We start from the raw sequence: 13,089 nt of genomic DNA, 5'->3' as shown, positions 1-13,089 counted from the left end.
CAAACTTTTCATTCCAGCTATGTTGTTTCAATGGCTACCCCAATGACTGGAACACTCTCATCTCTTCACCTCTGATTTCAGACTTTCCTGGCTAATTTTAAGATTCCCTTCAAATCTCATCTTCTTCAAGAAGGCCTTTCTTCCCATGCTCTACCAACTATTAGCATTTTCTTTCAGAGATCATCTTCCCTTATCTTGTATATATGGTACATGCAGAGTTATTTGTGTCATTGACCCAATTAGAATGTGAGCTCCTTGAAAGCAGAGACTGTTTTGGTGCAAAATAAGTACATAATAGGAATACTTCTTGACTGATAACAAAAGGAAGAAGCAAGGAAAGAGAAAAATCCCTAAATTATAAAATCAAGTCCACAAAGATTTATGAAATATCCACTACATATGCCAAACACAGTGTAAGAAAATGAAGAATGGAGTGGTCATTTCCCCATTCTGGCTATAGGAACAAATTCTATTGTTGTTCAGTCACATGCAACTCTTCACTACTCCATGTGGGGTTTTCCTTAGCAAAGATACTGGAGTTGTTTTATCCTGCTCATTTTACAGATGAGGAAACTGAGGCAAACAGGATTAAGTGACTTATCCATGATCATACAGCTGGTAAGTATCTGATTGAGATTTGAATTCATGAAGGTGAGTCTTCCTGATTCTATCCCTGGCACTCTATTGTATTACCTAGCTATTCTATAGGAACAAAAGGATGTGTAATAAAAGAAGGAGAATGAGTGATGCTGATTTGGTTTCTATGCCCACATATAACCAGAAGCTTGTGTGTAGAAATATATGTAATAGTCCCATCTATACAAACCTGATTACTTCAAGTGAAAAATAACTTGCATTACTGTCACCTCTTTTAAAAATATTTTGACACCAGTTAGTTTTGAATGTCCTTTATTGATTCGCTGAAGTGGGAAAAAGGCCTTCAGACCACCTGCAGTTAAGTATGAAAAATGGACAGTTCAACAGCCTTCCCCTCCCCACTGCCCCAAAGACTATTCCACTTTATCTCACAGGATTCCTTCACTGAGGGATTTGGTGCTCCTTCTGATTTGCTTAGCCTTTCTCCCTCCATTTTGGCCTTAAATCACCAGCTCAGCCCCCTTCTTTCCTCATACCATCCCTCTTCAGCCAGGGAATAAAATCTCAAACTAATATCAAGAAATTTTTTTTTTATTATTCAAGTACTACTTAAATTGTGGAACCCAAGCCACTGGTATTGTATCCAGCAGACAAGAATTGCCTCCCTGCCCATCCTGCTGGGATATTAGGACATTTGATATTGAATAAAATGATGAGACAATTGATATCAGGGAGAAAGCAGAAGATAAACCAGCCAGAGGACCCAGAAGCAAAGGCTCATACTTTAGAGTCAGAACTTGGATTGAAGCACCAGAGGGTAGAAAGCAGCAGCAGTGTGTGAATTGCAGGGCTGAAGTGAACCATCAAGATGCACAGCCAACCCTGTGACCAGGAGAGGGAACACCTGAACCCCCACATTCACATTGCTTTAGTGAGGAAAGAGAGATTATGATGTTTATATCGGATTTGCAGACATTCCCAATGTTTTACACCTATTATTTGAGCCTTACAAAGGCCCTGAAGATGGGTGCTGGGAGTATTATTGCCCCCATTTAACGGATGAAGAAATATTCATCTAGTCGTCATGCTTCCCCCCGCCCTTTCCTTCAGAAACAACGAGCTCTATAAATATAATGATCTGGTCTAAAACACTAGCCAACAAGTCCTCCAAGTCTGCTAAATTGTTCTGTGAGGGAGGTGCCCACATCAGGGTATCAGCAGCAGCTGTTTTCTTCTTTATAGTCTTAACAAAGCAGCCTGATGAGTGACTTAAGTCTTTGGCACAATGCTTAAGAGTAGACATCACCATTTGGGAGACCTCGGAGAGCATCTAATTAGAGCGCTTCAGAATTAGGCTCACTTTGAGACACCCAAGGCTTCCATCTGCTAGTGCTGAAAGACACACCTCTCCGAGGCACTAATCTATGTTACATCCTGTGGCTCTGGTCCCTGAACAACTGAAGGATTTGGGAAGTAGGAACTCTTCTTTTTGGAGTGTGTCTAGTTGTTGGTCACAGTATCATAAGTAGGATGTAATATTCAGATTCACTTCCCATGTCCTTTTAATTAATCTAAACAGAATGCATGGAAATTCAATAAGCATTACGATTCAGCATTATTCTTGACATTGAGGATAATGAAGAGAAAATGAAAATAGTCTTTGATCTCAAGAAGTTTCTACTGGGAGAAGATGGCAAGAAAGCTAAGTCTTAAAGGAACCTGAGCCTGATGGGAGATTTGAGAAAGTTAGATATTCCAGGAACTGAAGGATAGAGGTTGAACAGAGGCCAGGAGGACAGAGAGAATGACAAATTTGGAAAACAGCAATTAGCCCATTTTAGTAAGAATATGAGTTATGTAAAGGGAGTAATGTATTGAGTTGAGATTATTTCTCTCTCATATTAATAGCCAATTATTAAGATGGGGAAGACCCCAGGTTTTGTTTTTTTTTTTTGTTTTGTTGTTGTTGTTGTTGTTGTTGTTGTTGTTGTTGTTGTTGTTGTTTTTCCTCCCGTCCAATCTGTTAAAGATAGGGCTAGTGAAAAACAGGATAAACATTTCCCTCATTTGGTATTGCTATTCCACCCAACTAGATCAGATGTTAATCTCCTGGCCCATTGTCTTCTGCACAGGCTTGGATGGAGGATATAGATTCTTTGTTTAGATTACCCAAAACTTGGAGTAACTTTAAAATAAAAGACATTATTAAAGTTCATTTGAATAGGGTCAGCCCCTCATTGTAATATTCATTCTCTCTCATTACTTGTTAGCCAGAGTTGATTGCTGTATTCTAGGACACCCACTTTTCTGTGGTCATAAAAACTTTGAGTCTGTTGCCATGAGAGTTTTTGGCATTTAAGAGTGCCACTTACCTATCTTATTAAAATGGTAGCATTATTAATGACTAATTACCCAGGAATTATGTCTCTCGAACCTTTGAAATGTTACAAAGCTTAGAAAGATAAACTGGAACCAAATTGTGGAAGACCTAGAGGCAATAAGAATCCACTGAAGATTTTTGGGCAGCTAAAAAGCCAGGCCTGAAATCAGGAAAATCTGAGTTCAAATGTAGCCTCACACACTAGCTGTGTAACCGTGGGCAAATCACTTAATGCTGTTTTGCCTCAGTTTCCTCATTTGTAAAATGAGCTGGAGTAGTTAATGATAAGCCACTCCAGTATCTTTACCAAAAATAAAATAAAATAAAATGGGGTCATAAAGAGTTTGTTATAACTGAAAAACAAAACATGGTCAAAGTTGGGAGGAAATAGTATGCCCACAATATTTCCTGTTCAAAAGTCAAGACTGCCCTCCAACTTGAAATTATTTTATATTCATTTCATATTTATTTACGTACCTATACATCATTTCTCACCAATAAAATGTGAGCTCCTTAATGGCATGGACTACTCCATTTTGTTTTTCTATCTCCAATCAATCAACAATCATTTATTAACTCAGTTAATTATCTAACATTTATTAAGTGCCTACTATTTACCAGATACTGTGGGTACACAGGGAGGCTCTCAAGGACCTCACAGTCTGATGGAGGAGACAACATACAAACAACTCTGTATGAAGTATATATAATGGATAAATTGGAGAGAACAGAGGAGGAAAGACATGGAGATTAAAAAGAATTAAGAAAAGCTTCCTGAAGAAGACAGAATTTTAACTGAGATTTGAAGGAAACTGGGGAAATTAGGAGGTAGAGATAAGGAAGGTAAATATTCCTGGCATGGAGGGAATACAAAGAAATTGCCAGAGAAACTGAGGCAAGACAGAGATTGGATTTTTAATCTTTTAATGTGGAGACAAATGAGACCATTATCAAAAGCATTTAGTATAGAGTGACTGAGGCACAAACAGTGTTTATATAGGATTGTAATTAGCAAAGCAAGCAGGTGATGCAGAAGCAAAAAGAATGCACTTAGGTCATCAGGCAGCAGTCATCCAAAAAATTTTATATTTCTCACAGCCTAAAGCAATAACCGATGCATACAATTATGAGAATGGGCTTGAGATCTATACAATTGTGGGAATAACAAGAAGCATACAATGATGGGAATGGGTTTAGGATACATACAATTATGGGAAGGAGTTAAGGGGACCTTCCAGGGTCAGTATTTTCAGAAAACAATAAGTGATCTTATCTGTAGAAGCATCTCACAGGTGTGATGCCCAGGTAAGCAGAAGAACAGAAATAGGCAAGGTCACTCTATGGTCATGCTTGTCACTTTGATCTAGTGTGAGAGGCTAAATTCAAATTCTCATGAGAAACTTACAGGGTCCTTTTGGTTCAGCAACAGGAGATGAGGAAATAAGGTGCAAAATTGTATCTGTTGTTCATCATTTCAATCCTGCCCAAGGACTATCTCCAGTTGTCCTAATCTGTATCTTGCCACTTGACCAAGATGACTCTGGAGGAAAAAGTAAGGCTGATAAATTTGCACAGCTTCACTTAATTTAATTCTCTTGCATGCCATGGCTTTATCTCCTAATGCCATGGTCCTCTTTGAGAATGAAGGACATTTCTTTGGGAAGAGCACCTGCAGGTAAGAGTATGGAACGCTATGTGGACAGAAGCAAGGGAAAGAAAGGAAGAAAAAGAAGAAAAAAAGAAAGAGCTGAGATGCCCTTCAGTTATTCCCCAATGGAGCAGCACTACTCAGCATTTTACAGATGAGAAACTAAGGCAAACAGAATTAAGGGATTTACCCAGGATCACACAGTTAATATGTGTCTGAGGCTAGATTTGAACTCAGGAAGATGTCTTCTTGATTCCATGTTCATATCCATGTCCACATGACTCTTTTATGCTACCAAACTGCCCTAAATTGCTCAATAATTGCATTAATAACTTTATAAGTGCTAGGCCCTGTGCTAAGTCCTGGAGATTCAAAGTTTAAAAAAAACATTTTTAAAAGTATCTGATATAAACTGAGATCTTTTGGAAGGAAGGGTCAGAAAGGAACCTTTGGGGAAGGGTACTCCTGACTCTCCAACCCTCCTGGCCTCTTCAAGGGGCCTCACCCATTCAAGATAAGAAATCTCATTCAATTGGAAATCTTGGACTAGGGCATAGTCACTCAAACTGCTCCCCAACTCCAGGCCATGATTAACCTGATAAAACCAAAGGTTTGTCAACTCATCTTTGCAGAAATCCTAACAGGGTTTTACCCACACAGAGTAAACCCATCTCTGCCAAAATCCTAACAGGAGTTTGCCCACTAAGAAAGCTTTCTTCTTAGCATACTGCTTTCTTAGTATAAATAAACCATTTTTACCACAAATCTTGTGCTTTTATTTATTGGGGTTTGAGAATTCTTTCACAAAACTTGCCACCGGCCAAAGGGGATCCCATTGCTGTTTGCTGTTAGGGGATCTCTTACCCTCAATTCTTGCACCTCATCATATCTGTCATCAAGTGCAAGGCATAATGATAAAAAAAATTTAGAATCTCTCTTACTAAATGTTTGATTAATTAAATAAAGTAAGTAATGAAAATGGACAAGGAAATTGTGCTTTAAAAAACATAACATCAGAGGCACAAAACTAATTCCCATCATTAGAACAAGGTTTTATTTTATTTTATTTTGGTGGATTAGGGGCATCTCACCATTGTTCAAGGATGGCCAGTCAGTGAACAGGCTGGAAAAGATCAAGGAATTAAATGCCTACTGATCCTTTCTGGCCTGTCTTCAAGTTTACAGCTGCAGTCACTATATTTGCAAAACTTGGCTCTCTTTTCTTCTCTGTAACTTTGCTTTACAGTTTGTCTGATACCTTTGCTCAAAAGAGAACCATAATTTTCCCTTCTCCTGAATATCAATTCAATCTACTTTTTAATTAAATGTAGGTGAGAAAAGAAGAATTTTATATTTTTCAAAAATTCCCTTGCTTTAATCTAGCCATGCAGGTTTGCAATGCTGCTTTGATGCTAATCCCTAGTAACATATCAATTGACCTCAGGAGCAAATACTTCTAACACTATAAACCTCCTTGGCTCCATAAGGCCCATAGGTCAGTCTCTATGTTTTATGGGTGTATAGATAATTAATTCTGTACTCTTGTGATTTTTAGTCAAGGAGTTAGCTCCTATTACCTTGAAGTGTCTTGTTGCAGAGGTTATATGGGCCTTATCAACTGTAAGAAGAATTCTTTCTCAAATTGCAGTATTCTGTCAGGAAATATTTGGGCATTCATTTAAATCAGAACTAGAATATGACCATACCATGTCAAAAGGATCACTGAATTGAAATCAGAACACTCTAAGCTTTGTCACGTACTTTATCACTTTAGGGAGTCATTTAAACTTTCTGTGCCTCATTTTCCCCACTTATAAATATTAATTTTTCTACCTACTCTAAGAATAGTCTCAGGTGAGGAGGTGAAAAGCCCTGGTTGTAGATATGTTACAAAAATGTATTCCAAAAATATGCCCCAGCTGGACATAACCCCAATCCAGTGACATTATCTCTGGGGGAAAATGAAGAGACAAAGCAATTGGAGGAATCAAAATTTCTAATTTTTGAAATAATATCCAAAGGATGTATTGAGCAATAAAAGAATTGCATAAAGAGGACAAAAGACAGCTTCCCCTCTAGTCTTATAGAGACATCATGGAATGCCTCCTTACCCAGTGTATAAAGTTAACTACATGCTAAAGTGTTTATTCCCAGTTCAATTGAGAATTAATCAAAGAGAAGAAAACTTCTCTTACCTTAATAAATTCAGATACTATCTCTTACTCAATCACTTGAAAAAAGGAGTATTAATGTTGGTACCATGATGACTAATGATTTAGAGTCAAATATAGCTTTTTATTTTTCCAAATGCATGCAAAGATAATTTTCAACGTTCACATTTGCAAAACCTTGTGTTCCAAATTTTTCTCCTTCTTCTTCCCCACTCTCCTAGACAAAAAGCAATCTGATATAAGTTAAACATGCAATTCTTCTAAATATATTTCCATATTTGGCATGCTACACAAGAAAAATCAGATCAAAAATGAAAAAAAAAAACACAAGAAAAAAAAGTAATTATAAAATAATAATAAAAGGTGAAATTACTATCTTTTGATCCATATTCAGTCTCCATAGTTCTCTCTGGACATAGATGGCTCTCTCCATCACAGATCCATTAGAATTGCTTTAAAATTCACTTAGATTTAAACCCTGTCTTTTATTAGCTATGTGAAATTGGGCAAGTCACTCATGACCCTCAATTTTCTCATATATAAACTGGCAATAATAATAACACTGACAATATAGAATTGCTATAACAATACATGTGGAAAGCTTGGAAAATTTTGAAATGCAATATAAATGCTAGCTATTATTGTCATTGTATTATTATTATTACTGGAATATATCATACTGTACACGTAGCTAGATGGCATAGTGGATAAAGTACTGGGCCCAGAGTGAAGAAGACCTTTTTGTCCTGTGTTCAAATCTAACCTCAGACATTTATTAGCTATATGATTCTGGGCAAAGTCATTTAACCTTGTTTGCCTCAATTTTCTTTTTTGAAAACCCAGTATCTTTGCCAAGGAAAACCCAAATGGGGTCATGAAGAATCATACAGAACTAAAACAGCTAACAATAAAATTGCATCCTAACCCAAACCTAAAAATAAGAATAGCATCCACCATCATTGCTTTCCTTCTTCCTACTTTTCCCAAGAAGACACTGACAAAATGGAGATATCTACTTTGAAAAAAAATCTTCTCTTGGTCAGTTTATAATTTCTTTTTTGCCTGATTGAGCAATTCAATTCAAATATCTCTAACCCTCCTCTTTGGTGTTAATAGCCTTTAAGATCATCTGTCAAAGTAATATCTATTACTTGTCCAACTTAATTATCAGAGCAGCCTCAAAAATTTAGGGGTGAAGTTCAAAGGTTTAACAAAGGCAAATAAGTAGAATTCTCTTTGGACATTTTAATTGGTTTGTCATGAATTACCCTCCTATTGAACCTAGATTTCAATCTATATTGCTGGGGCTGATCATAGTTCTTGAGTTCTCTTGGTGCATTCATCTAAACCCTGGATAGTGTTAACACATCCTCATATTCCCCTTTTTTTGAATCCTCTTTTTTCCCCCTGTGGCAGGAGGAGAGCTAGACTTCTTAGTATGGCAGTTTCCACTGGCATTGAACCAGGCCAACTGTTGCTGTTCCCAGTGTCCCTAAAATCAACATAATATAAGTTAACCACCTGATAAAGCTTGTCTTTTATTTAGCAAATTCTTCCATCTGTTTAAGATAGTAGGTTTGAAGGTCACTGAGCTAAACATGACAGGATCAAACATCATCAAGACCTATATGGGCAAAATAAATTTAAGAAACAAAATGAAAGTTGGAAAGAAAAAATGTGCTTTATGGCTTGGCTGAATTTTTTTCCTAAGCCTTGGATCTTTCTCACAACCAAAGAATTGGCATGTGCCCAATTCCCAATCAGAAAGTTTTGCTTTGACTGTGTCCATTTATATTTGAATCTCCCTTTAAAAAATTATACTGTGCAATTTTTATTCTACCAGCATGCACTTTTTGATAGGGAACAATAGTTAAATTTCACATGCTAATAACTAAAATCTTGTAAAATACTAGCACCAGGTTGAAATTTATGTATTCTACAATATTGGCTGTGCTTGTCTTTTAATTATTTTTTATTAGGTTTAGTGTTGTTCTGCAAGACACTAATATATTCAACAATGACATGAAATGTTTTTTTTTGAGAAATAATAATCTTACCTTTCCATAGACATGGGAAAGTTACTTAATCTCCTATAACCTTCGTTTCCTCATCTATATAGTGGAGATAATAGCAATACTCCACAGAGCTTTGTGAAAAAAAAGTAATTTATAGTACTTAAAGTTCTATGTAAATGTGAATTATCATTATTATCCAGAGATCTCAAGGTACCTCTAATCTCACCCAATCTTACAAGACTAAGTGCCATAGTAATAATAATAATAATAATAATAATAATAATGTATTTATATGGCACCCTAAAGTTTGCAAACTGTTTACAAATATAATCTCATTTGATCCTCACAACAACACTGAGAGGTAGCTGCTATTATCATCCCTTATTTTATACAATAAAAGAGGGAAACAGAAATTAAGTAACTTGCCTAATATCATACAGCTAGCAAGTCTATGAGGATAGACTCTGAATACAGATTTTCCTAACTTAGGATCTAGTGTGACTTAACTGCTTACAGTGTGTCACATATTAGAAATACAAAGACAAAACAAAATTCTCCAACAAGCATTGACAACCCTGAATTCCATAGTATTGTGGATAAACCGATAAATGATAGTTGTTACCTTGCAGGAAAAAAATGCCACAAAATTACCTCTGTAACAGAACATCACATGTAATAAAACATTATTTGCCATATAAACTGACATATGACATGGCATCATATGTCAACTCTCTCTCTCTCTCTCTCTATATATATATATATATATATAGATAATATTTATATATAATATATATATATATAGAGAGAGAGAGAGACAGAGAGAGACAGAGAGAAACAGAGAGAGAGACAGAGAGAGACAGAGACAGAGAGAGAGAGAGACAGAGAGAGACAGAGAGAGACAGAGAGAGAGAGACAGAGAGAGAGAGAGAGACAGAGAGAGACAGAGAGAGACAGAGAGAGAGAAGAGAGAGAGAGACAGAGAGAGAGAGGAGAGAGAGAGAGAGACAGAGAGAGACACACAGAGAGAGAGAGAGACAGAGAGAGACAAAGAGAGAGAGAAGACAGAGAGAGACAGAGAGAGAGACAGAGAGAGAGAAGAGAGAGACACAGAGAGAGACAGAGAGAGACAGAGAGAGAGAAGAGAGAGAGAGACAGAGAGAGAGAGGAGAGAGAGAAGAGAGAGAGAGACAGAGAGAGAGGAGAGAGAGAGGAGAAAGAGAGACAGAGAGAGATAGAGACAGAGAGAGAGAGGAGAGAGAGAAGAGAGAGAGAGAGAGAGAGAGAGAGAGAGAGAGAGAGAGAGAGAGAGACAGAGAGAGAGAGAGAGAGAGAGAGAGAGAGAGAGAGAGAGAGAGAGAGAGAGAGAGAGAGAATATGTAATTAAGAGGTTGGAGTAATTAGTAAAGGTAATTGGATATAAGGTCCAACCCCTTTAATTGAAAGATACAATTGTAGAATAACCTAGTTTAGAGAAATCTGACCTTGGAGTCAGAATTCCAAGGTTGGAGTTTCAACTTGAAGTACACCCTTTTATCCATGTGACCCTGAACATCACACAAATCTCTTTAAGCCTGCTTCCTTCTCTGTCACTCACACAGTGGTTGTGAGGAGATGTAGATAAAGTGCTCTTTCAACCTCAAATGCTAAATGTAAGTTATAATAATACCCCACATCTCTTTTGTATATCACTTCATTTCTATATATTACTTCTCTGCTTCTTAGATTCTCTAGCTTCCTTTAAAGCATAGTTACAACACCTCTCTGTCCCCATCACTCTGCAATTTCTTAGTATGCATTTGTTAGAATTTCTTACTTGTCAACAATTTACCTCCCCTTCAAAGAATTTAAACTCCTAAAGGACAAGGACGCTTTTAGATAGGACTATAATAGATAGGATTGAACCTATCTATTATAATTATAGTTGGGAAAAGTGAAATAGAGATTAAGGGACTTGACCCAAGTCACATAGTAGTAAATTTCTGAGACCAAATGTGAAATTAGATATTCTTAACCCCCAAGTCTAGTGTTCTGTCCAATGAGCCACCCAGCTTCCTCTGGAACTGTGTGAATGTTCCTTACAACAATCCTGTCATTTAGAGAGGGCCGACATTATTATCATATTTACAAATGAGGAAACTGAGACTCAGAGAAATTAGATGATGTACCCAATCACACAGATAATAAATAGTAGAACTAGGGATAGCTCGGTGGTGCACTGAGTAAAGCACATAAATCAGAAAGACCTAAGTTCAAATTCCATTTCAGATACTTATTAACCTGGTTTGCCTCAGTTTCCTCATCTGTAAAATGGGCTAGAGAAGGAAAAGGCAGACCACTCCAGTATCTTTGCCTAGAAAACTCAAAATGGGGCATGAAGAGTTAGTCACAAGCAAAATGACTCAACAACAACAGAATCAGGACCAGGACTCAAATATTCAGCCTTCCAGCTCAAATTCTTTCCAATATACTAGAATGAAGTATTTAACTATATGATGATCAATTCTTATGGACCATCTCCAACAATGAGATGATCCAGGCCAATTCCAATGGTCTTGTGAGGAAGAGAGCCGCTTATGTAGGGGAAGCATCTCAGCTCCCCACATGTGCCTGACCTGACAAGCCAGAAGCAGGAAAGCTGGTTAAATAGCAAAAATACAAGTCTTTTCATTGGATAGATTAAAAATAAGTAACCACCACTGACCAATAGTCACGAATGTTGTCTGTTTCCTGTGGGTCAGGTCACTTCCTATAGCTGACCTACAGTCTGACCTTTAAAGACCTCTAGGCCTAGAGACCATATAACCTCCTGCAACCTGGGCCCAAGGCCTGATCTTCCAGTTTGCAGACCTCTGGGAATAGGGATCATGTGACATAGGCCCACTCTCATAGAAATTTTGAGAAAATTTCACCAGTCCCATTCACATCCGTACCCAAAGAGAAGACTGTGGGGACTAAGTGTGGGTCATAACATAGTATTTTCATTTATTTTATTGTTGTTTGCTTGCATTTCATTTTCTATCTCATTTTTTTTCCTTTTTGATCTGATTTTTCTTGTGCAGCATGATTGTGAAAATATCTAGAGAAGATGCACATGTTTAACATATATTGTATTACTTGCAGTCTAAGGGAGAGGGTGAGGGGAAGGGAAGAAGAAAGTTTGGAACAAAATTTGAAAACTAGCCATGCGTATGTTTTGAAAATAAAAAGCTTTTTTAAAAAAAACAATGAATGCCATCACTCATCTGACATTGACCATCCCAACCTAGTACTGTTGATTCTTCAACAATTAAACATTTCCCTGAACCAAGTCCTGTCAAGTTTACAAATCTAAGTGAATACTGCCTGAAGAAAAAGCCAAGTTTCTCTAATATAAAAGCCCAACCTGAAACGGCTCTGGGTTTCTGCCAGCATTCGTTTTTAATAGAGGTAGATTGTAAGCTCATCAGCAGAGAGTCTTTTTTTGGTGTCCCGTTGGCATTCAGTAGAGTATTCTGCAAACCGGAGGAGCTCAGCGAGCCACCTCAGTTCAAAGAACAAAAGGATTCAGTGTTGCTAGAGATTTTCTTTTCAGGTTACTCTTTCTTTCTTCACATAAACACACACTTTTACCAAAGCACAGGGAAAGAAAGTGGCTTATTCTAAGATCAAGAGAGTGGTAGTAACAAGAAGGGAGCCCTCCAGGGAGGGAGCTTACAGCTGTAGAAATGCCCTGAAGAGTGTATGAATGTAATGGACCAAACCACTTCACCTTCATCCTTATTAGAGGCCCTGTGATGCAATGGATAGAGCTCTAGGCCTAGAGTCAGAAAGAACTGAATTCAAATCTAGCCTCAGTCATTTTTTAATTGTGTCACCCAGAGCAAATAACTCAACCTCTTGTTTCTATTTCCTCAACTGTAAAATCAGGCTAATAATGGCCCCTATCTTCCAGAGTTGTTGGAAGGGTCAAGTGAGGTATTTGTAAAAAGGAAAAAAAAGAAAAAAAGAAAAAAAGAAACTACCTAACATCGTGCCTGTATTTATAAAATGAAAAAAGTCAGAGAAAATTTCTAATGCCCTTTCCAACTGTAAAGCCTACAATCAATCACAAATTCCCCTCTTTTGGGAATTATGACCAAAGAAGAACTAGAAAACATTCCAAAAGGCAAAAAGGACAACTTTAATTACATTAAATTAAAAAGGTTTTGCACAAATAAAACCAACATAAACAAGATTAAAAGGGAAGTAAAAAAGAAAAAATCTTTATACCTATTATTTCTGATAAAGTCTCATTTCTAA

The sequence above is a fragment of the Sminthopsis crassicaudata genome, chromosome 3 (assembly GCF_048593235.1).
Source record: "Sminthopsis crassicaudata isolate SCR6 chromosome 3, ASM4859323v1, whole genome shotgun sequence".
NCBI classification, from domain to species: Eukaryota; Metazoa; Chordata; class Mammalia; order Dasyuromorphia; family Dasyuridae; genus Sminthopsis; species Sminthopsis crassicaudata.
The sequence above is the reverse complement of the archived record's forward strand: the minus strand, read 5'-3'. Positions refer to the sequence as shown.